This window comes from Microtus oregoni, unplaced genomic scaffold (assembly GCF_018167655.1).
Source record: "Microtus oregoni isolate MIOR12 unplaced genomic scaffold, Mior012 000049F_ref0000343, whole genome shotgun sequence".
Classification (NCBI taxonomy): domain Eukaryota; kingdom Metazoa; phylum Chordata; class Mammalia; order Rodentia; family Cricetidae; genus Microtus; species Microtus oregoni.
This window is the reverse complement of record NW_024543223.1, coordinates 12,211,763-12,232,960: the sequence shown is the minus strand read 5'-3', so window position 1 is coordinate 12,232,960 and position 21,198 is coordinate 12,211,763.

Here is a 21,198-nt window from a genome sequence, read left to right as displayed (position 1 = left end):
ATGATTCTACCGACCATGTGTGATTTGCAAGAAAGGAAAGTGTGCTTCAACACAAAAACCCACTATTGCTATTGTAACTGTTGTTTAGATTAGGATGTAGGCGCACTAGCTGTGATGGACACCACTGCCTACCTCTGGAGGTATACTGCCTTGGTCATAGAGAGCATCGCTGGGATTCTGAGAAAACATAAAACATTTTAAACATCGGCCATTTATAACCATTTGCAACAGCTATAGCAAAAATATCACACCTCCAAATGAGGAGCCTGTGGATAAAAAGAATAAAATAAAAAGGCAACGTAAGTCATGGGAAGAATCCAGCGTGATGAAATATGGGTTGATTTTGTAGATGTGATTGGATCTGGCATGCTGATTTGTCATTTTGTCAACAGATGGATTTGTTACGATTCTACGCTAGTTTCTATGTTCCAGTGACAGGAAGCGCCCATATTTTTTTTATTATTTTGCTTTCTATCAATTTTGTTTTAAAAATTTAAGTTTTTTTTATAAAACATATGATTCGTAGAACTCATAAGACAGTAATTTTCCTTGTGTTTTTAAAGAATATTCTTAATGTTAGTGATTCTTTTCCTTACCTTTATTCTGCCCTCCCCTCCCATTCCATCCCCAAAAGTCTGAATCCTAGTTTGGTTTCGTGCAATTTTGCCATGATACTAATTAATGTTCCATTTGTCGATTGTATAAGTTAGGGTTCCTGTTGCTGTGACCAAAAAGCAAGTTGGGGAAGAAAGGATTTGACTTATACTTCCTTATTGCTCTTCATCACTGAAGGATGAACTGAAGGACATAAACTCAAACAGGACAGGATCCTGGCACCAGGAACTAATGCAGAGGCCATGGAGGGGTGCTGCTTACTGGCTTGCTACTCCTGGCTTGTTTAGTCTGCTTTCTTCTAAAACCCAGGACCACCAGCCCAGAGATGGCACCACCCACCATGGGCTAGACCCTTCCCTATTGATCACTAATTGAGAAAATGACGTACACGTGGATCTCATGGAGGCATTTCCTCAACTGAGGCTCCTTCCTCTCTGATGACTGTAGGCTGTGTCAAGTTGACACACAAAACCAGTCAGTACATCCAGCTTTTACATAAAAAAATTTATCAAAATTGTTTTTTCTCTGACCTGGGCTTGATTTTGTGTTTTCACAAAAATCACCAAGAGAGCTTGACTCAGGCCATACGTAGAAAAGATCATTTTATCTTTGTCAGAGGATATTAGACTATTCTATTCTCAGGACAAAGGCCGAGTAACAGAGAGGACTGCCAAGTCCATATGGAGAAAACAGGATTTTTTGATTTGTGAAATCTCCAGGGCACATGACCTTCCATGAGTGTGTCTTGGGCTATGTCTTAGTCACTTTCTTGTTACATGATAATACACTCTCACAGAAAAGGAAATGGTTTATGTGGTCTTCTAGTTCCATGGGCGACATAGTCCGTCCTAGCAGTAAGACATGGAAGCAAGTGAGGAAAATAGGACTGTAGCAACAGGGGACAGCGTGTCTAACTTCCACCCCCTCGCTCAGGAACAGATAAGGGGCTAAGGGGCAGTAAGTGGGTCTGGGATATAAAGCCTTGAGGTCTCTGTGTCTCACTCTCTCCAGTGAAGTTAAGTTTACTAAAGGTTCCATAACCTTCCCAAATAGTGCTGCCAGCTGGGGACCACATCTTCACACACATGATTCTATGGAGGACATCTCACATTCAAGCCATAATATCCAGCCAATGTCTTAATTGTTGGAGAAAACACAGCAAAGAATAGTGGATAGTAGAATGGGATAAAACCGGTCCTTGACAGAGGTTCTGGGACCGTTTTCTTTTCAAACCACCACAGTCCACTTCCTGACCCTCAAAGTCTTGGAGCCATATCATATTTCAAAAACTTCACTGGTTCACAGTCTCAACAATGTTTTAAGTCCAAAGTTCAAAGTCTCTTCTGAGATTCATGAAGTCTCTTAACTGCATTTTTCTATAAAATCAAAATAATAATAATAAAAAAAACAGACTACATACTTCCATCATATAATAGCACAGGGTATACATTACCATTCCAAAGCATAAGGAAGGGTGCAATAGCGAGGAAATACTGGACCTAAGCAAGACCGAAAATCAGCTGGACAAACTCCAAACTTTCTATTTCTATATTTGATGTTAAAATGCTCTTCAGATCTCCAGCTCCTTTCAGCTTTGTTGATTGCTACACACTTCTTCCTCTTAGGCTGGTTCAACTCCCTGTTAGCAGCTTTCCCTGGCAGGTATTCTATGTCTGTGGCATCTGCAACATCCTGGTCTCCAAGGCAATCCAGGCTTCAACCTCATAGCTTCATACAGTTCTCTCTCTAGGTCTCCATTCAGGGATACGCCTGACACATACTTGGCCTCAATGACTTTCCTTTGGCAGTCCTTGACTCTATAGCCAGAACCACATGGCCTTAGCTGCCAAGTTCTGCCGCTTGCTGGAGGGCTGGAACATGGTCCCCTGGTTCAGTTACATTTTCACCAGGTTTCTTTTTTCAATGGTTACCTTCACCATCTACGCTTGGCTGTCCTTGAACTTGCTCTGTAGACCAGCTGCCCTTGAACTCAGAGGTCTGCCAGCCTCTGCCCCCTGAGCATTTGGATTAAAGGCGTGCACTAACACAGCCTCCTCTAAGCTTTTCTTTTATTCCTTTTCACGTGTTGGAAACATAGTTGGGTGGGATCTTACCCTGAGGTCAGCATTTCCTTTATTCCATCTCTTAATTGGCTTTATCTCTTTGAAAATAGCATTTAGCTCTGTTCTACATCCTGGTGCCCCCCCCCCCCCTTTTTTTCAATCTGTACTTTTGCATTTTTATTAGCTCAGCTTGCTGCACCATCAGAATTAACACAATCACACAACAGACAACAGAGTCTATACTTGGCTGTTTTGAGAGTTCCTCTGCCATTCGAATTCATCCAAAATTCTTCACTTTAGCCTCAGGCAGACATTTTGGATAGGGGCAAAAAGCAGCCACATTCTTCACCAAAATATCCCAAGACTGGTCTCTAGGCCATATACTCCTCTCAAGCCCCTTGAACCAGGTCCCTACAGTTCAAATCACACTTAACACCATGCTCTTCCATGTTTCTACTGTGATGTCCCACTAAGCACTCCACTGCTTACCCAACCCAAACTACCAAAGTCCATTTTATTCCAAACAAAATCATGGTTCACCTGTCTCAGCAATACCCCAGTCCCTGGTTTCAGCTTCTGTCTTAGTTAGGGTTTCTATTGATGTGAAGAGAGAGACGCCAGGACCAGGACAACTCAAGGAAAAATATTTAATTAGGGTGGCTTACATTTTCAGAGGTTCAGTCCATGGTCATCATGGCAGAGTACATGGCTACATGAAGGTAGACATGGTGCTGGTTCCATCTTGATATTAAGGCGACAGGAAGTGGACTGTCTCTCACTGGGCATGGTTTGAGTATATATGAGACCTTAAAGCCCATCTCCACACATGTCCCCCCACAAGACCTCACCTCCTAATAGTGGCACTCCCTTCGAGAGCCATTTTCTTTCAAACCATTACAGTATTAGTTCAACAACTTATTATATGTATCTCTTCCTTAAAATGATCCTATTTGACAAGCAGTGTGAGCAGGGCACATTTGCATTTCATAGACAATTGAGAGGATGCGAATAGAATCCAGTTAATCTGTAGCATCCCCGGGGAGGATACACCTGGCTGGAACAGCGAGTTCCGGGCTCCCCACAGTCAGGGGAGCAACCAAGATTTCAAGAAGCTCCTGCATGTCCTCAAGTGCTGTTTGCTTGTGTCATCACGAAGGAATCAGACAGAACTTCTAGCTAGATTAGGAACTATAATTAGGATATGAAGTACACTGTTCAAGGTAACCGGGTGACAAGATTCATCAGTAGGTTTCCCTCAGTCAGAGGGCCCTATCAGTATTCTATTTGTCCTCCTACTGAGTATAAATTGGCTCTAGGAAAAGAACAAATCTCCCTCACTTGTAGTTTCTTCTTGCAGATTTTATAAAATGTAGACACTTAGTCTATGTCATAGGAGCATTTTAATTTTCTGAAATCTGGTATCTTCCATTTGGGTCTTGTTCTACTGGCTCTGAAAGCCATTGTAAAGAGAGAAAATTAACTTTCCTTCCTGGCCTCCCATTTGCATTTTGCTTATTCAACTGCTCTTCTGCCAGATCTCCATGTTATTAAAGAATATTTTGTTATTCTCCTGCAAGCATCTGAAGTTTTAGGAAACAATATTCCTATATTTATCTCTCCCTAAGCCACTGACTCAGTCTCTCAGCACTGACTCCACCATATGTATTTTCCTACTAGAGCCGGAACTGGATTTGCACTTGCTTCTACTTGTGCCAGCTGATGGGGTCCACCATTGCAAAATGCTAAAAAGAAAGGAAGGAAGGAAGGAAGGAAGGAAGAAAGGAAGGAAGGAGGAAATTAGTAAAAGAAAGAAAGAGAAAAGAAAGCAAGAAAGAGAAATAAAGAAAGAAAGAAAGATTGAAGGATGATAGGTCAGAGGGACTGGTTCTTCTGTTTGCTTACAATTTTTCTGAAACTGCCCTAACAATGCATTTCAACCCCCATATCCCACAGTTCCTCACTCACCTGCCTGTCTCACTCACCTTCACATAACTTGTTTTATTCAAGTTGCTTTAATTTTTTTATTATTTGAAACTTAGTTCACTAATTTCTAATACCAACTCCTTCTATTAAAATACCCAGTGAAAACAGCATTTAGGAAGCAATAGAAACATTGTTCCTGGTTCCTAACTGAAATGACTTTAAGACTTACTTCTCCCGTTTTCCTCTCCGAAGCACTAACAGAGTCTGCAAAGCTGAAATTATTTTAGTGTTGGCAAAGTCCAAATGTTGACATTTGAAAGATGTGATCTGTGTCTATTTGGAAGATATTCACCTGCGGATAATTTTAATCACAGGACGCTTCCATAGTTTTGAGTTTTGGAGAAGTTTGCATTATATGGGATTTTTAGCCAAGAGAAGATTGTGCTTACAGAGCAGTACCTGCTGTTGATCTTGTCACATGGGTGCTCTACATCTCAGTCTGAATCACACACTCCTGTCTGCATCTCGGAGAATGAATTATGGCCCATTATGATTTACTTCTGTGTGACTTGTATTGGTAATGACATCTTTAAGATTTAGCAGAGATGAGGCTGGTTGCATACCCTTATCTCCCAGGGACAGATCCATTCCCTTCTCTTCCTTATTCAGTTTATTCATGAATTATTTCACCTAGAAAAATTCCATCTATTCATTCATTCTTTTATTTAATTTATTTTGCCAATTTTCCCTTATATTCATGTTTGCCCTGGATATACTACTAAAATGGGATATATAATGAAAAAATTAAAAGGGCACCGAGTTCAAGGAGCTCTGCTGATTTGTGGGAAAGTTCTACTTGAATTAAGTCCGGACACTAAGAGAAATAAGTCTGATGAAATTTAGCCCGCAAAAGTATCTGCAATGAGAGAAAGTCATGGATAGATTCACAAGTGTATATAAGATGAAAGGATATAAAATGATTAGGAAACTGCTTGGCTTAAACCTAAGGCATGCTGGGAAATAAGAATGGCAAACAGCACAGAAAATGCAGTGAGTCATTTTGAGAGAAAGAGAAATGTGCCCATTTATGTATACTTAGTGGGTATGTATTGCTTTTTTTTTTTTTGATACCATTCTTTTTTTTTATTTTTTTTTACACTTTTTTTTATTGAGAAAAGGAGAAAAAAAAAACAAGTTTCCACCTCCTCCCAGCCTCCCATTTCCCTTCCCCTCCTCCCCCCCTACGCCGCCTCCTCCCACCCTTCTCCCCCTCCCCCCACTCCTTTCCCCCTCCCTCTCCAGTCCAAAGAGCAGTCAGGGTTTTCTGCCCTGTGGTAAGACCTAGGACCTCCCACCTCCGTCCATATCTAGGAAGGTGAACATCCAAACTGGCTGGGCTCCCACAAAGCCATCACATTACGTAGGATCAAAACCCCGTGCCATTGTCCTTTACGTCTCATCAGCCCTCATAGTTCGCCATGTTCAGAGAGTCCAGTTTTATCCCATGCTTTTTCAGTCACAGTCCAGCTGGTCTTGGTGAGCTCTCAATAGATCAGTTCCACTGTCTCAGTGGGTGGGTGCATCCCTCGTGGTCCCGACTTCTTTGCTCATGTTCTCCCTCCTTCTGCTCCTCATTGGGACTTTGGGAGCTCAGTCCAGTGCTCCAGTGTGGGTCTCTGTCTCTATCTCCATCCATCACCAGATGAAGGTTCTATGATGATATGCAAGATATTCGTCAGTATTGCTCAAGGATAGGGTCATTTCAGGTTCCCTATTCTCAAGTGCCCATGGAACTAACTGGGGACCTCAGCTTGGGCACCTGGGAGCCCCTCTAGGGTCAGGTCTCTTGCCAACCCTAAAGTGGATCCCTTAACTAAGAATTGTGGTTCCGTGCTCCCCTGTCCAAACTTCCTTTATCCCAATCCTCCTGCTTTCCCAAGGCCCGACCTCCTTCCCTTCTAACTTTTCTCTCCCCATCTCCCCTTACCCCCAACCCACCCCACCCCAAGATCCCAATTTTCTCCCCGGCAATTTTGTCTACTTCCCTTAGCCAAGAGGATAACTATATGTTTTTCCTTGGGTTCCCCTTCTTACTTAGCTTCTTTAGATTCACCTATTGTAGACTCCGTGGTCCTTATTTATGGCTAGAAACCAATTATGAGTGAGTACAACCCATGTTCATCTTTTTGGGTCTAGGATACCTCACTCAGGATAGTGTTTTCTATTTCCATCCATTTGCATGCAAAATTCGAGAAGTCATTGTTTTTTACCGCAGCGTAGTACTCTAGCGTGTATATATTCCATACTTTCTTCATCCATTCTTCCATTGAAGGGCATCTAGGTTGTTTCCAGGTTCTGGCTATTACAAATAATACTGCTATGAACATAGTTGAACAAATGCTTTTGTCATATGATAGGGCATTTCTTGGGTATATTCCCAAGAGTGGTATTGCTGGGTCCAGGGGTAGGTTGATCCCGAATTTCCTAAGAAACCGAAACACTGACTTCCATAGTGGTTGCACAAGATTGCATTCCCACCAGCAATGGATGAGGGTACCCCTTCCTCCACAGCCTCTCCAGCAAAGGTTATCGTTGGTGTTTTTGACTTTAGCCATTCTGACAGGTGTAAGATGATATCTCAAAGTTGTTTTGATTTGCATTTCCCTGATTGCTAAGGAAGTTGAGCATGACCTTAAGTGTCTTTTGGCCATTTGAACTTCTTCTGTTGAGAGTTCTCTGTTCAGATCAGTGCCCCATTTTTTAATTGGGTTAATTAGCATTTTAAAGTCTAGTTTCTTGAGTTCTCTATATATTTTGGAGATCAGACCTTTGTCTGTTGCGGGGTTGGTGAAGATCTTCTCCCAGTCAGTAGGTTGCCTTTGTGTCTTAGTGACAGTGTCCTTTGCTTTGCAGAAGCTTCTCAGTTTTAGTAGGTCCCATTTATTCAATGTTGCTCTTAATGTCTGTGCTTCTGGGGTTATACATAGGAAGCGATCTCCTGTGCCCATCTGTTGTAGGGTATTTCCCACTTTCTCTTCTATCCTTTTCAGTGTGTTCGGGCTGATATTGAGGTCTTTAATCCATTTGGACTTGAGTTTTGTGCACGGTGATAGATAAGGGTCTATTTTCATTCTTCTTCAGGTTGACATCCAGTTGTGCCAGCACCATTTGTTGAAGATGCTTTCTTTCTTCCATTGTATACTTTTAGCTCCTTTATCAAAAATGAGGTGTTCATAGGTTTGTGGGTTAAAATCCGGGTCTTCTATACGATTCCATTGGTCGACTTCTCTGTTTTTATGCCAGTACCACACTGTTTTCAGTAGCTCTGTAATAGAGTTTGAAGTCAGGGATGGTAATGCCTCCAGAAGATCCTTTATTGTATAGGATTGTTTTGGCTATCCTGGGTTTTTTGTTTTTCCATATAAAGTTGATTATTGTCCTCTCCAGATCTGTGAAGAATTTTGATGGGATCTTGATGGGGATTGCATTGAATCTATAAATTGCCTTAGGTAGAATTGCCATTTTTACTATGTTGATCCTCCCAATCCAAGAGCAAGGTAGATCCATCCATTTTTTGGTATCCTCTTCAATTTATTTCTTCAATGCCTTAAAGTTCTTGTCAAATAGATCTTTCACTTCCTTGGTTAGATTTACCCCAAGATATTTAATGCTGTTTGTGGCTATCGTGAATGGTGAAGCTTCTCTGATTTCCCTCTCTGCTTCCCTATCCTTTGTGTATAAGAGGGCGACTGATTTTTTGGAGTTGATCTTGTATCCTGCCACATTACTAAAGCTGTTTATCAGCTGTAAAAGTTCTTTGGTGGAGTTTTGGGGGTCGCTTAAGTACACTATCATATCATCTGCGAATAACGAAAGTTTAACTTCCTCCTTTCCAATTCGAATCCCCTTGATCCCATTATGTTGTCTTATTGCTATTGCTAGAACTTCAAGTACTATATTGAAGAGGTATGGAGAGAGTGGACATCCTTGTCGTGTTCCTGAGTTAAGCGGGATGGCTTTGAGTTTCTCTCCGTTTAATTTGATGTTAGCTTTCGGCTTGCTGTATATAGCTTTTATTATATTTAGGTATGACCCTTGTATCCCTAATCTCTCCAAGACTTTTAACATAAATGGATGTTGAATTTTGTCGAATGCTTTTTCAGCATCTAATGAGATGATCATATGGTTATTTTCCTTCAGTTTATTTATATGCTGGATTACATTGATAGATTTTCGTATGTTGAACCAGCCCTGCATCTCAGGAATGAAGCCTACTTGATCATAATGGATAATTTTCCTAATGTGTTCTTGGATTCGGTTTGCCAGTATTTTGTTGAGGATTTTTGCGTCGATGTTCATGAGTGAGATTGGCCTGTAATTCTCTTTCCTGGTTGAGTCTTTGTGTGGTTTTGGTATCAGAGTAACTGTAGCTTCATAAAAGGAATTAGGTAATGACCCTTCTGTTTCTATATTGTGGAATACATTAAGGAGTATGGGTATTAGCTCTTCTTGGAAGTTCTGGTAGAATTCCGCATTGAAACCATCTGGTCCTGGGCTTTTTTTGGTAGGGAGGTTTTTGATAACAGCTTCTAATTCTTCGCGACCAACAGGTCTGTTTAGATTGTTCACCTGGTCCTGGTGTAACTTTGGTATATGGTATTTATCTAAAAAAGTGTCCATTTCTTTTACATTTTCCAGTTTTGTGTTATACAGGCTTTTGTAATATGATCTGATGATTCTCTGAATTTCCTCTGTGTCTGTGGTTATGTCCCCCTTTTCATTTCTGATCTTATTAATTTGCGTATTCTCTCTCTGCCGTTTGATTAGTTTGGATAGGGGTTTATCAATCTTGTTGATTTTCTCCAGGAACCAGCTTTTTGTTTCATTGATTCTTTGGATTGTTTTCTGTGTTTCTATTTTGTTGATTTCAGCCCTCAGTTTGATTATTTCCAATCTTCTACTCCTCCTAGGTAAGTCTGCTTCTTTTTTTTCTAGAGCTTTCAGGTGGGCTGTTAAGTCTTCAATATGTGCTTTTTCTGTTTTCTTTAAGTGGGCACTTAGTGCGATGAACTTTCCTCTTAGCACTGCTTTCATAGTGTCCCATAAGTTCGAGTATGTTGTTTCTTTATTTTCATTGAATTCAAGGAAGACTTTAATTTCTTTCTTTATTTCTTCCTTAATCCAGGTATGGTTCAGAAGTTGACTGTTCAGTTTCCATGAGTTTGTAGGCTTTCTGGGGGTAGCATTGTTGTTGAATTCTAACTTTAATCCATGGTGATCTGATAAGACACAGGTGGTTACTAATATTTTTTTGTAACTGTGTAAGTTAGCTTTGTTACCGAGTATGTGGTCAATTTTCGAGAAGCTTCCATGAGCTGCAGAGAAGAAGGTATATTCTTTCCTCTTCGGGTGGAATAATCTATAGATGTCTGTTAAGTCCATTTGCTTCATTACCTCCATTAATTCTTTAATTTCTCTGTTAGGTTTCTGTTTGATTGACCTGTTCATTGGTGAGAGAGGAGTGTTGAAGTCTCCTACTATTAGTGTGTGTGGTTTGATGTCTGCCTTGAGTTTTAGTAATGTTTCTTTTACATACGTGGGCGCTTTTATATTCGGGGCATAGATATTCAGGATTGAGACTTCTTCCTGATGAATTGTTCCTGTTATGAGTATAAAATGTCCCTCTCCATCTCTTCTGATTGATTTAAGTTTGAAGTCAACTTTGTTAGAAATTAGTATGGCCACACCTGCTTGTTTCTTAGGACCATTTGCTTGATAAGCCTTTTCCCAGCCCTTTACTCTGAGTAGGTGCCTGTCTTTGTGGTTGAGGTGTGTTTCTTGTAGACAGCAGAACGTTGGATCCTGTTTTCGTATCCAATCCCTTAGCCTGTGCCTTTTTATAGGTGAGTTGAGCCCATTGACATTAAGTGATATTAATGACCAGTGGTTGTTAACTCCGATCACTTTTTTAGTAGTAGGGTTTGTGTGTTTCCCTTCTTTGAGTTGCGCTGGTGAAAGGTCTCTAGATGACTGAGTTATTGTGGGCATTGTTGGACTCCTTGGTTAGTGATTTTCCTTCTATAATTTTCTGTAAGGCTGGATTTGTGGCTACGTATTGTTTGAATTTGTTTTTATCCTGGAAAATTTTGTTTTCTCCATTTATAGTGAACGAAAGCTTGGCTGGATATAGTATTCTGGGCTTGCATCCATGATCTCTTAGTTTTTGCAGTACATCTATCCAGGACCTTCTGGCTTTCATGGTTTCCATAGAGAAGTCAGGTGTAAGTCTGATAGTTTTACCTTTATAAGTAACTTGGCCTTTTTCCTTTGCGGCTCTTAATATTCTTTCTTTATTCTGTATATTTTGTGTTTTGATTATTATATGGCGAGGGGATTTTTTTTTTGATCCAGCCTATTTGGTGTTCTGTATGCTTCTTGAACCTTCATAGGTACCTCTTTCTTCAGGTTGGGAAAGTTTTCTTCTATAATTTTATTAAGTATATTTTCTGTACCGTTGAGCTGCACTTCTTCTCCTTCTTCTACTCCAATTATTCTTAGGTTTGGTCTTTTTATTGTGTCCCAAATTTCCTGAATGTTTTGTGATGAGAATTTGTTGGTTTTGCTGTTTTCTTTGATCAGTGTGTTTATTTTTTCTATGGTATCTTCAGTGTCTGATATTCTCTCTTCTATCTCTTGTAATCTGTTGTTAGTACTTGTTTCTGTCATTCCTGTTCGTTTACCCAGATTTTCCATCTCCATTCTTCCCTCGGTTTGTGCTTTCTTCATTGCTTCCATTTCATTCTTCATGTCTTGAACCGCTTCCCTAACCTGTTTGATTGCTTTTTCTTGTTTCTCTTGGTTTTCTTGCGTGTCTTTGAGCGATTTATTCATTTCCTCTACCTTTTTGTTTGTAATCTCTAATTGTTTATGGCAGTTTTTCACCTCCTGTTTAAGGTCCTCTATTATTTTCATATAGTTCACTTTTGAGTCGATTTCTTCTATTTCTTCAGGAGTAGGGTATACAATTCTTCTTATTTCGGGATCCCTGGTTTCTGGTGGTGTCATGTTGCCTTTCAGATTGTTGGAGGAATTCTTGTATTGGCGCCTTCCCATCTCTTCCTTCAAATGGAGCCAGGAGAGGCCTGGTCTCTTGGTCCAGACTTTGCTGTGATTGACTCTCAGGGTATATCTCTTCAGTGTAGAAGCAGGAACCGTTCCCGTCCAGATGGGATTCCTCAGCAACCGTCCTGATGGGATTCCTCAGCAACCGTCCTGATGGGATTCCTCAGCAACTAAACAGGGCCGCCAGTAGCCCAATGATCCAGGGCCAACAGGATGAATGGAGCAAGTGGGGGGGGGGGGCGGTGGTATCCAGGAGCGCGCAGGAAGCCTGGCGCCGGAGCTGGAGGTGCCGGGCTCCCTTACAGGGGACCCTGAGGCCTGCCCAGCTGGCAGGCACTCACCGCTCTGGGTGGGTCGCCTTAGTTTAGGAGCTTAAGACTGTAGTTGAGCACTGGTCCTAGCATACAGCGGGGCAGGGTTGGGGAGGGGTGCTGGGGGTGCTGGGTCGTGCGAAAGAAAGACAGCCCTGCAGAAGGAGCTGGGGGAGGGGGTTTGTGCTCTCTTCCGGGACAGTCCGCCCGCCCCTGGGTAGCACACACTCACCCGTCCTGATGGGATTCCTCAGCAACTCGTATGTATTGCTTTTGAAGTGTGTTGCAGACACTACGATAAAAACTCAGTCTATCAAAATTCAGTAATAGGCACTGATATGGCCAAAAGCCTCTCCTCTTCATCCACACCCACCAATCACTAAAAATAATATGTTAAACCACTGGTTTAATAAATAGCATTTATCCATTTATTCCATAAATGTTTTCCTAACTACAATTAGTAAGAATCTCTAACCAACCCCATAATTATAAAAATAAATAAGACTGCCTTAAGTCTTAGCCCACAGTCTCCCTCCAGAAACAAATGATTAAATATAATTGTCAGGGATTTGCTATTAGTATTATTTCCGAGTAAGCATTGACTGCTTTGGGAAGATATAAGCAGTGTCCCTGAAGGTTCAGGACAGCATTTAGAAACGGCTGATGGCATAGACCAGAGATTCAGTAGGAGGTCATCACAAGGGGATGAAGGAGTGATAACTGAGTGTTCCACTGGAAAATCCAACACTTGTCATTTTGGGAATCCACTCATAGTTTAGAATGGAGAAGTTTCTCATGATTGGATTATAGGTATGGCCCAGGGGCTGCAGAGATACCCAACTGGCAAACTTCACAAGATTGTGTATGTCACGGGGAATTCTGGGGAAGTTAAACTGAAGGAGACACGCCAGAGTTTCTATCTGGTGTCACTGTATATAGTTCATGTGCGGGAGTTCAACGGAAGCAGGTAGACCGGCGTGAAATCTGAGCTGCTTCCTTAGATCCAGAAAGATCTGGCGCTATTCCAAGGTGTTCGGTTCTTGGATTGAAGACAAAAAGACACATAGACCTATGGTGGCTAATGGGAGGCAAGGTGCGATTAAATTCTCTCTTGATCTCAAAGTGTGTTTGCATGTGCCAGCATGTGGCTTAGTGGAGGGCCAAAGTTATGGCTAGATGGCAATAAACCTAGATAATTCCTTTAATATTTTTGGGATGAGACAATAAGGTGTTGGGTAGGCTGGGTGGTAACTGAAAGCAGGTATGGAGCAAGAGAATATTTTTGTTTGATTTGGGTGACTTTAAGGTTCTTACCCCTGCGTGCAGAGAAATAGGAGGAAAAGGAATTGAGGAGTTTATTGGAGAATGTGAGATGCGGCCTACTGTGTAGTTCCCTGAGGGTGGAATCACACATGAGATGGGAAAGCACAAGTCAGTTTCCCTGTTAGAGAAATGAAGACTGTGTGTGGATGGGATTCAGTTCTGGGTTTTTGGTTATTGTTATTTTTTTAGAACTTTTATTGTGCTTATTCACGGGTAGTTTCCTCCATCTATAGCATGTAGTTTGATTATTATATCCTCCCCTCTACTCCCCCCCCCCACTCTGTTACCCACCTACTTTCTACTGGCACCCTTCCCATGACTTTTGGTGTGCTTTGCTTTGTTTGATTTAAGAAGCCCTGAGTAGTATCAGGGTCAATTGTGTGACCATAGATTTAGGACTATCTAATGGGTAGCTACCTCAACAAGTGCGTGACAAAAGCTGGCTAAATGTTTCGGTTTCTCTAGTTTCTGTTGCCTTTAATACAACATAGAACAATATGAACTTCATGCACTGTATCTCAGTATTGACCATGACAGCCTTGTCACCACGGCCCAGAAGAAGCTCAATTTGCTCTATTTACAGGATTGAAAAGAAAATACGAATACTTTTATTCCGTTGCTGAAATTTACTTTTCAGTCTACAGTAAGAAAGCAACAGAATATTTGTACATTCTTGAGTTAGGCTGGTTTTATATATACTGCTGGTTGAAGTGGCAGGGACACATCCACCCCTTATTCCCTGAGCAGCTTCTCTGCAGGAGGTATCATTGCAGGTATATGGAGGGAAATATACATAATTCATAGACTTTTTACAGGTTTTTGGTTGTACTGGAAACCATGCTAAATAAAAGAAGCATGAAACATTTTTGCTGTATATATGGCAATCTCACAGGTGACCAAAAACTTATCTCAAATATTCTGAGAAAGACTCATTCAAAAGATCAATGATACAAGAGCTGTTTGGGCCAAAAGGCTGCATCACCTCACTGAGGGGATTACTGAATACTTCCTGGGGTCTGGAGATGTAGAGCAGGCATTTCCTATCTGATTCACTTCCTAGAACACACGGAACATGTGCGAATCCTGTATCATACACAAGGTATCTCCACGGGAATGAGCAGCTCAATGGGAAGCAGCAGGCACCCAGACTGGAAGCTGGATGCCAGTGTGGGTTGCAAGCTGTTCAAGAGTGATTCGAAAGAGTGATAGCAATACACACTGGCTCCCAGCTACCCCTGACAATACTGAGATTAGGTGACCCAGGGTTCTTAGTTTCTACACAGCAAGGAAGCCATAGGGGAAGTACTTTAATGATCAAACCATTTTAGGGAGAAAATGATACAAAATGTGTTTCACATGCATTTCCCTAGGTCAAAAGAGAGATGACAAATAGTGTTTCATAAAATCTCAGGGGACTGTGCTCTTGTCTACCAAGTCATTTGCCCCTTTTCAAGAGTGTGGATGAAGACTCGATCAGAAACAGGCAACAACAAATTTGGTCACAATAAAAACTGGTTAATAATAGTACTTTATCTCCATATTCTCTGTGAGAAATATAGATAATTTTCATTGTCTATGGAGTATAGTAAATATTAATACATTTTAGAATTTTTCCTTCAGAAGTAGTAACATTTTTTTTTTAAAAAATGAATCCCAGGCAATGGCTGAGTCTCTACTCATTAAGAATAAAAGTGGAGGAAGCAATGTTTCATGCCAAGATAATCTTCTACAGTGGAATCATTTTAATATCCCCTGCATTGCATTTTACTACATGTCTTTTATTTTTCTTATTGAAAGATAACAAACCTTACTAAAGAAACATTGAAAAGAACAGTCATAATCTACTATCTACTTCGTAATCTGTTGAAACTATTGTTTGCACCTAAGATCTTCTCAGAGAACTTTACACTTTCTTATTTTAATAAAATAATGAGACTTAATATTAGTATGCTTTTTCATATTCCATAATTTATATTTTCCCATAGCAGATCATTGTGTTATTTAAACTATTTCAACATTCCTTAACATAAACTATGCAGAGCAGGAAGAACTGGCCAGTCAAGATGCAGAAACAGATAACTGAAAATGCATAACTCATCTGAAACATTGAGACAGGCACATTTTTATAAATTAATGAGTGTAAGGTTTTTTAGTCACCAATTCTATTTCAGAAAAGCCAATTACTGTGAATATTTTAGATTACTTTACTTTCTTTATTCAATTGTCATCTATCTCTCTCTTCTATCTATCTATCTATCTATCTATCTATCTATCATCTAGCTACTTACCTATCTATTATGTATGTTTTCCTCCATGAATTCATGTGCACCATTTACATACCTGATGCCTTTAGAGACCAAAAGAGGATTCAGATTTACTGGAACTGATCTTACAGATGGATTTCAGCTTTCATGTGGGCCCTGGGAAATGATCAGGGTTCCACTGCAATTGTAGCAAGTGCTATCAACCTCTGAGCCATCTTTCTAGCTTCCGTGTGGATAATTAAAAATAAATATAATTTTAATTCATCAACCAGCTCATGCATATGTGTGTGCACATGCCTTTTTATATGCTTGTGGATGCACATGTGTTTGGGTATGTATGTAGGTCCAAAGTTGAGTTGTAATCTTTTCCCACCATTTGTATTTAACTGGAGTGTGGGCTGTCACTGAACCCATGGCACAAAAATTGCAGCTAGTCTAACTAGCCAACATGCCTGGGGGGATTCCCTGTCTCTGCCTCCTGAACATTGGGATTATGGGTTCTGGAATCACATGTTTCTGGGGATCTGAATCCTGCTCTTCAGTTTTGTGCAGTAAGGCTTTATCCTCTGAGTCATCTCTCTAGCTTTAAAATGACTTTAGCAGAAGTCATGTACTACCTTTCAGGGAAGATGGAGGCTGGGTTCATGGTCCATTCACCTTTCCAACCATGCAGGGACTGTTAACAAAGGTGTTTTCATTTGTAATCCAAGGATGCCTTGCCTCGGTGGTGGGTCAGTAAATAGTCCTTGCTTTGTGTTCACCACACCTGGAATCTGCTGCTTCTCAGCACAGTCATGTTTATCCCAGTTCAAGTCACTGCCACCACTCTAAATAGGTCTCCTCTTGAATCCTTGTCTATTATAATTTATTCATCATTTTAGTCCAGAGTGATCCTGCTAAATTCTAAGTCAGACAATCCACCCCACTTAAATCATCTTGCTCTCATGCAGAACAGATTGCAATGCATTCTCTGGCATGGAACCCAACAGGGCCTACTGTTGACCCTGTCCTTTTTCTCCTTTGTCATTTTCTCCTGTGCCATTGGTTCCAGGCTCTTCCTTACTCACTAAAAGAGTCTTTCTCTCAAATCAGATCCTCCACATTTGACTGAACACACAATAGAAGGCCTTCTCATGTGCACTAATACGGTTTATCCTACACAGCCTGTAGTTCTGCACTGACATCACCTCTAGAGCGAGGGATGCCCCTGACCACTCTAGTTATCTTTCCCATCTGACTCATATTGCTCCACCCTTCATGCTCTTTTTTTTCTTGACACTTACTAACTCTTTTATGATGGATTTCTGACTGACAGATGGGTTAATATGTCAGCTCCTCTGTGCAGAATGTCAGCTTTCCCGCGACAAGAATTGGTTATTTAGCACATGAGTTGATTCCTTACACATGGATTGTGCCAGTTCAATTTTTTAAAAGTATTTCCTTTCCTCTCTTATTTTCATCTAAAGCAGAGTCTTTCTGCTGTTACATTGTTCCTTGTTATTGTTGCTGGATCAACAGAGTGGGGATGGAGGAATAGCGACAAATTCCCAGGGTCCAGTGGGCAAATATTATATATACATATATAAATATATTCAATTTTTTGAGACAGGTTTCTCTGTGTAGCCCTTGCAGTCCTGGAACTCACGCTATAGACCAGATTGACCTTGAACTCAGAGATCTGCTTACCTCTGCCTCCTGAGTGTTGGGATTAAAGAGATGCATCACCACTGTCTGGCCTCTAGGAAGATTTTTAACTAATGTGCCTTCCCTGGGAAATAAACTTGTTTCTCACTGAAATTCAAGCATCATCTTAGCAGCAGTGGTCTACATTCAATAATCTCTTCATCATTTGTGTCCCTCCCCAAAAAGACAAATGAATTAGATGCTTTCAGTAGGTTGGGCTGCTGTTATTAAAAATGTGTGCAAAATGCATAACATAGCAAAGTTGTAAAAGTGGTATTGCTCTTGATCAAAATATGGTAAGGTTTCTGCCACTTTAGCTGTTTGAAATGAAGTATGTTTACTCACTGCCTCAGGCTTATTAATGCTGATTATAACAGCCTTTACATAAGAAAGGGACGGGGGAATAATTAGAAAATTCATGAATAACAAACATACAACAGCCACAGCTTGGAGCAAAGTGTTTTCACCCTCACTGTAGCTAGGCCAAGTGGGGAACTGTGAGCACCCCGTCATATGTCTAACATGCAGTAAAGTCAGAATTCATATTGGCACAAGAACTTCCAAAGTTTTCGCTGGGGCTAGGCTGTGTTCACCACCTTGCTGTTTCATACCCCACACAGGACAGCAAAAGTTCATGTTTCAGCAGCTGCTACGTGCAGCTTAGCAGATGGCTAACTAATCTCCTAACAGTGGAAGCTGTGAGTGACTGTTCCCAAATCGTCTCCAAAGCCTGGGAAATTACTGGAAGAGTTTGACTTTGAGCAAATTCAGGTAGAACCATCCGAATGTTTGCACTGTCGGGATTTTCTATCATCTTGTCTCTTTCTCCCCCTCTCTTTCCCTTTCAACCTTCCTCCCTTCCTTTCTCCATCTATCCCTTTTTCTCTTAGAAAACCTTTTTTCCCCAACCCTGTTTTTCTCTGTCTCACCATACCCAAAATTTGTTTGGCTTGGTGAGGATTTATTTACTTTCAAATTTACCTTTCCTCCCATAAAACCAAGAGTCGAGGCCAATGTAGTGTAGAGATTTCAGTGTTTCAGAAGGCTATCCTTCTTAGGGATTCTTGCAAAAGTGTTAGATCTGCTGTTGGCTGATGTTGGCCCACATGTCTATTCTTAAGCAAATTCCCATAGTCCAGGAAAGGAGTAGAGTAGCTGGACACCTGTAACAGGTAAGGGAAGCAATTGAGACCTAATTTTAGAGCGTATTATAGTTTATTATATTGCTACATAATGGGAGATATTATTTTCTTTCAAAAGTCGAGCAAATGAAAAGGAGTCATTCAGATATTATCAATAATAGTAATAAGAAGATTTCATTATATAATTTGTTTTCGTCATTTCGCAAAGTTTATAAATGATATTTAGCCCTTATCCATGAAGATTGGCCCCCAGAAGCTGGGTAACCTGGTGATCCATATAAATGGTGTATAGATGGGCACGTGGGCAAGAGACTCAGATGTGATATCCAAACCCTTCTCTGGTCACAGCCCTCACTGGAGCTGAAGCAGTTAGGTAAGCCCTCCTGCTCCCCGTTTCATCCCCTCTGCTCCAGTTTTTAGTGCAAAGGAGTAGCATTTGATACTAAAACTTCCAGGGGTTGGTGGTCCTGGAAGGAATCCCAGGCCAGCATCTGGGAGATTTGCTGTGCACCCCACTTTGGCGGTAACAGCTGTGCCAATTGGTTCAGACACTGCCAGGCTGCAGGTCCCTCATCTATAATCAGGAAGTTTATTTTCATCTTTAACAATCTGTGATTATTATTTCCGTTTACTGATGGAGTAACTAATTACTTCATTACAGAATTTTTCAAGACCAGTTACCTCCTGTTTGGTTCAATTAGCAAAACGCCAACATGATTGTCATTGATTTTGATGGTTGGGCTGCCAGGGAAGAGCGCAATGGGGACTATTTCAGGGTCTGAAGCAGAGTTTGTATTTATTATTCTGAAGTGGTAAATAAAGAAGCAGAGCTTGTTCTGCTCTTTTTTTAAAAAAAAAAAATTCTTGTTTGCAAAATCTCTACTTTTTCCGTTGCCATATATCCTGTGAGGGGTCTGGGACTTCTTTACTTTTTTCTTCACTTAAGAGCCAGAAAAGAAGGATGAAGCATAGCAAGAACTATGCCTTGACTGAGAAGAGAAGCACAGAAAATCAGAAGGAATATGAATTTCCAAGTTCCTTCAGGCTAAGCCTTTGGATTTATGTGCAAACCGTACTGAATGTCTCAGTCTGTAGTCTCAGAAAACACCTATCATGCAGGCAGCTTTTGCTTTCATTGTTGATCTTTTACTTCCATATATGTGACCTTTGGGGAATTCCTTAATGTTTTATGACTTATTTTTATTTAGTTTTTATTTTTTGACCTTTAAAATGGAACAATGATAGAACAAGCTTTTAGCTTGTTTGAGTATGATGGACCAATTAATGGCACCCCCATTACCAGAGTTTATGCTCTAATCCCCATAACCTGGACATTTGTTATATTCAATGACAAAAGACACTTTGAAGATGTGATTAAAGATTTTGCTTCCTGGAGAGATGGCTCTGTGGTTAAAAGTACTGGTTGCTCTTCCAGAAAGCTGGATTTTGGTTCTTAGTGTCCTTATCAGGTGGCTTATAACTCGAGATTCAAGAGATCTGACATCCTGAAGAATATGTGACTATGTACACATATCCATAAGTATAAATAAATAATGAAATATTAAAGGAGAAGATAGCTTAGTTGATTCCGTGGGCCATGTCCTTGTAGAACTCTCTGGCTCCTGTAATCCCTCCTCCTTATCTGCTGGGTTTCCCTTGCTCCACCTAGCATTTGACTATGGGTCTCTTCATCACTTGCAGGATAATGCTCTTCTGATGACAATTGGGCCAGTCACTGATCTATGAGCATAGAGTGACAAACAGGGACCCTGTATGGGTCTGAATTACGTTCTCTGAACATACCTTATGGTTGTGTAACTTGGTGTTCTTGTGGGACTCTCAACAACAGAAATGAGAGGGTGTCTCTGACTCTTTTGCCTGTGCTTGGGACCCCTTTCCTCCTATTGGGTTGCTTCATCTAGCCTTAGCATGAGGGTTTGTGACTAATGTTATTGTATCTTGTTAGGCCATGTTTGGTAGATATCCCTGGGAGGCCCACTTTTTTTTTTAATGTTTTTAGAAATGGAAACAGAGGAGGAGGGAATATGGGGGAGTGATTGGGAGGAATGGAGGGAGAGCAAACTGCAGTGAGTTCATGTATGAGAGAAGCATAAAAGAAGAAAAAGAGAAAAAAGAAAAGAGCTTACCCTATAAGCACTTCTTATCTGTCAGAGACCATCGCAGGGAATTTTACTCATGACCTGACTTAATCTCCACAACTCTTTGAATAAGATTCTGGCACATCCATTTTACAGATGAATAAGTTGAAGCCTATTGAAATCAGATTATTGGCTTCTAGACATCAGAATCTTAGTGACAGTCTTGAGACTATTGTATGTCACTAGTAGACGAAATTAGCTATTGGCCTGAGTGACATGTATGAAGGCTTCCCAGAGTTGGGTTTCCTAGTACTCCATTTTCCTGGCAATGATATTTCCTGGCTGGGTTGAGATATTACAGATCTGTGGGATGGATGTTGTTGTCGCTATTTGTAAGGACATGGGACTTAAAAAGGACCTTGTTCTACTTGCTCACACGTGAAACCGCAGAACCGAGGGAAGCTACACAAACTGAGGACCAAGGCCAGGCTTTCTCAGTCTCCATATTGCTCTCATACCAGGTATGAAAGATAATTATAATAATAAACTTTGTGATTATATAATAATTTCATTTCCTTTCTTGCCCCTTCCATACTCTTTCTTATCCTCACTTATATATTTCTCATATATGCACCAGTACAATACCTGTAATG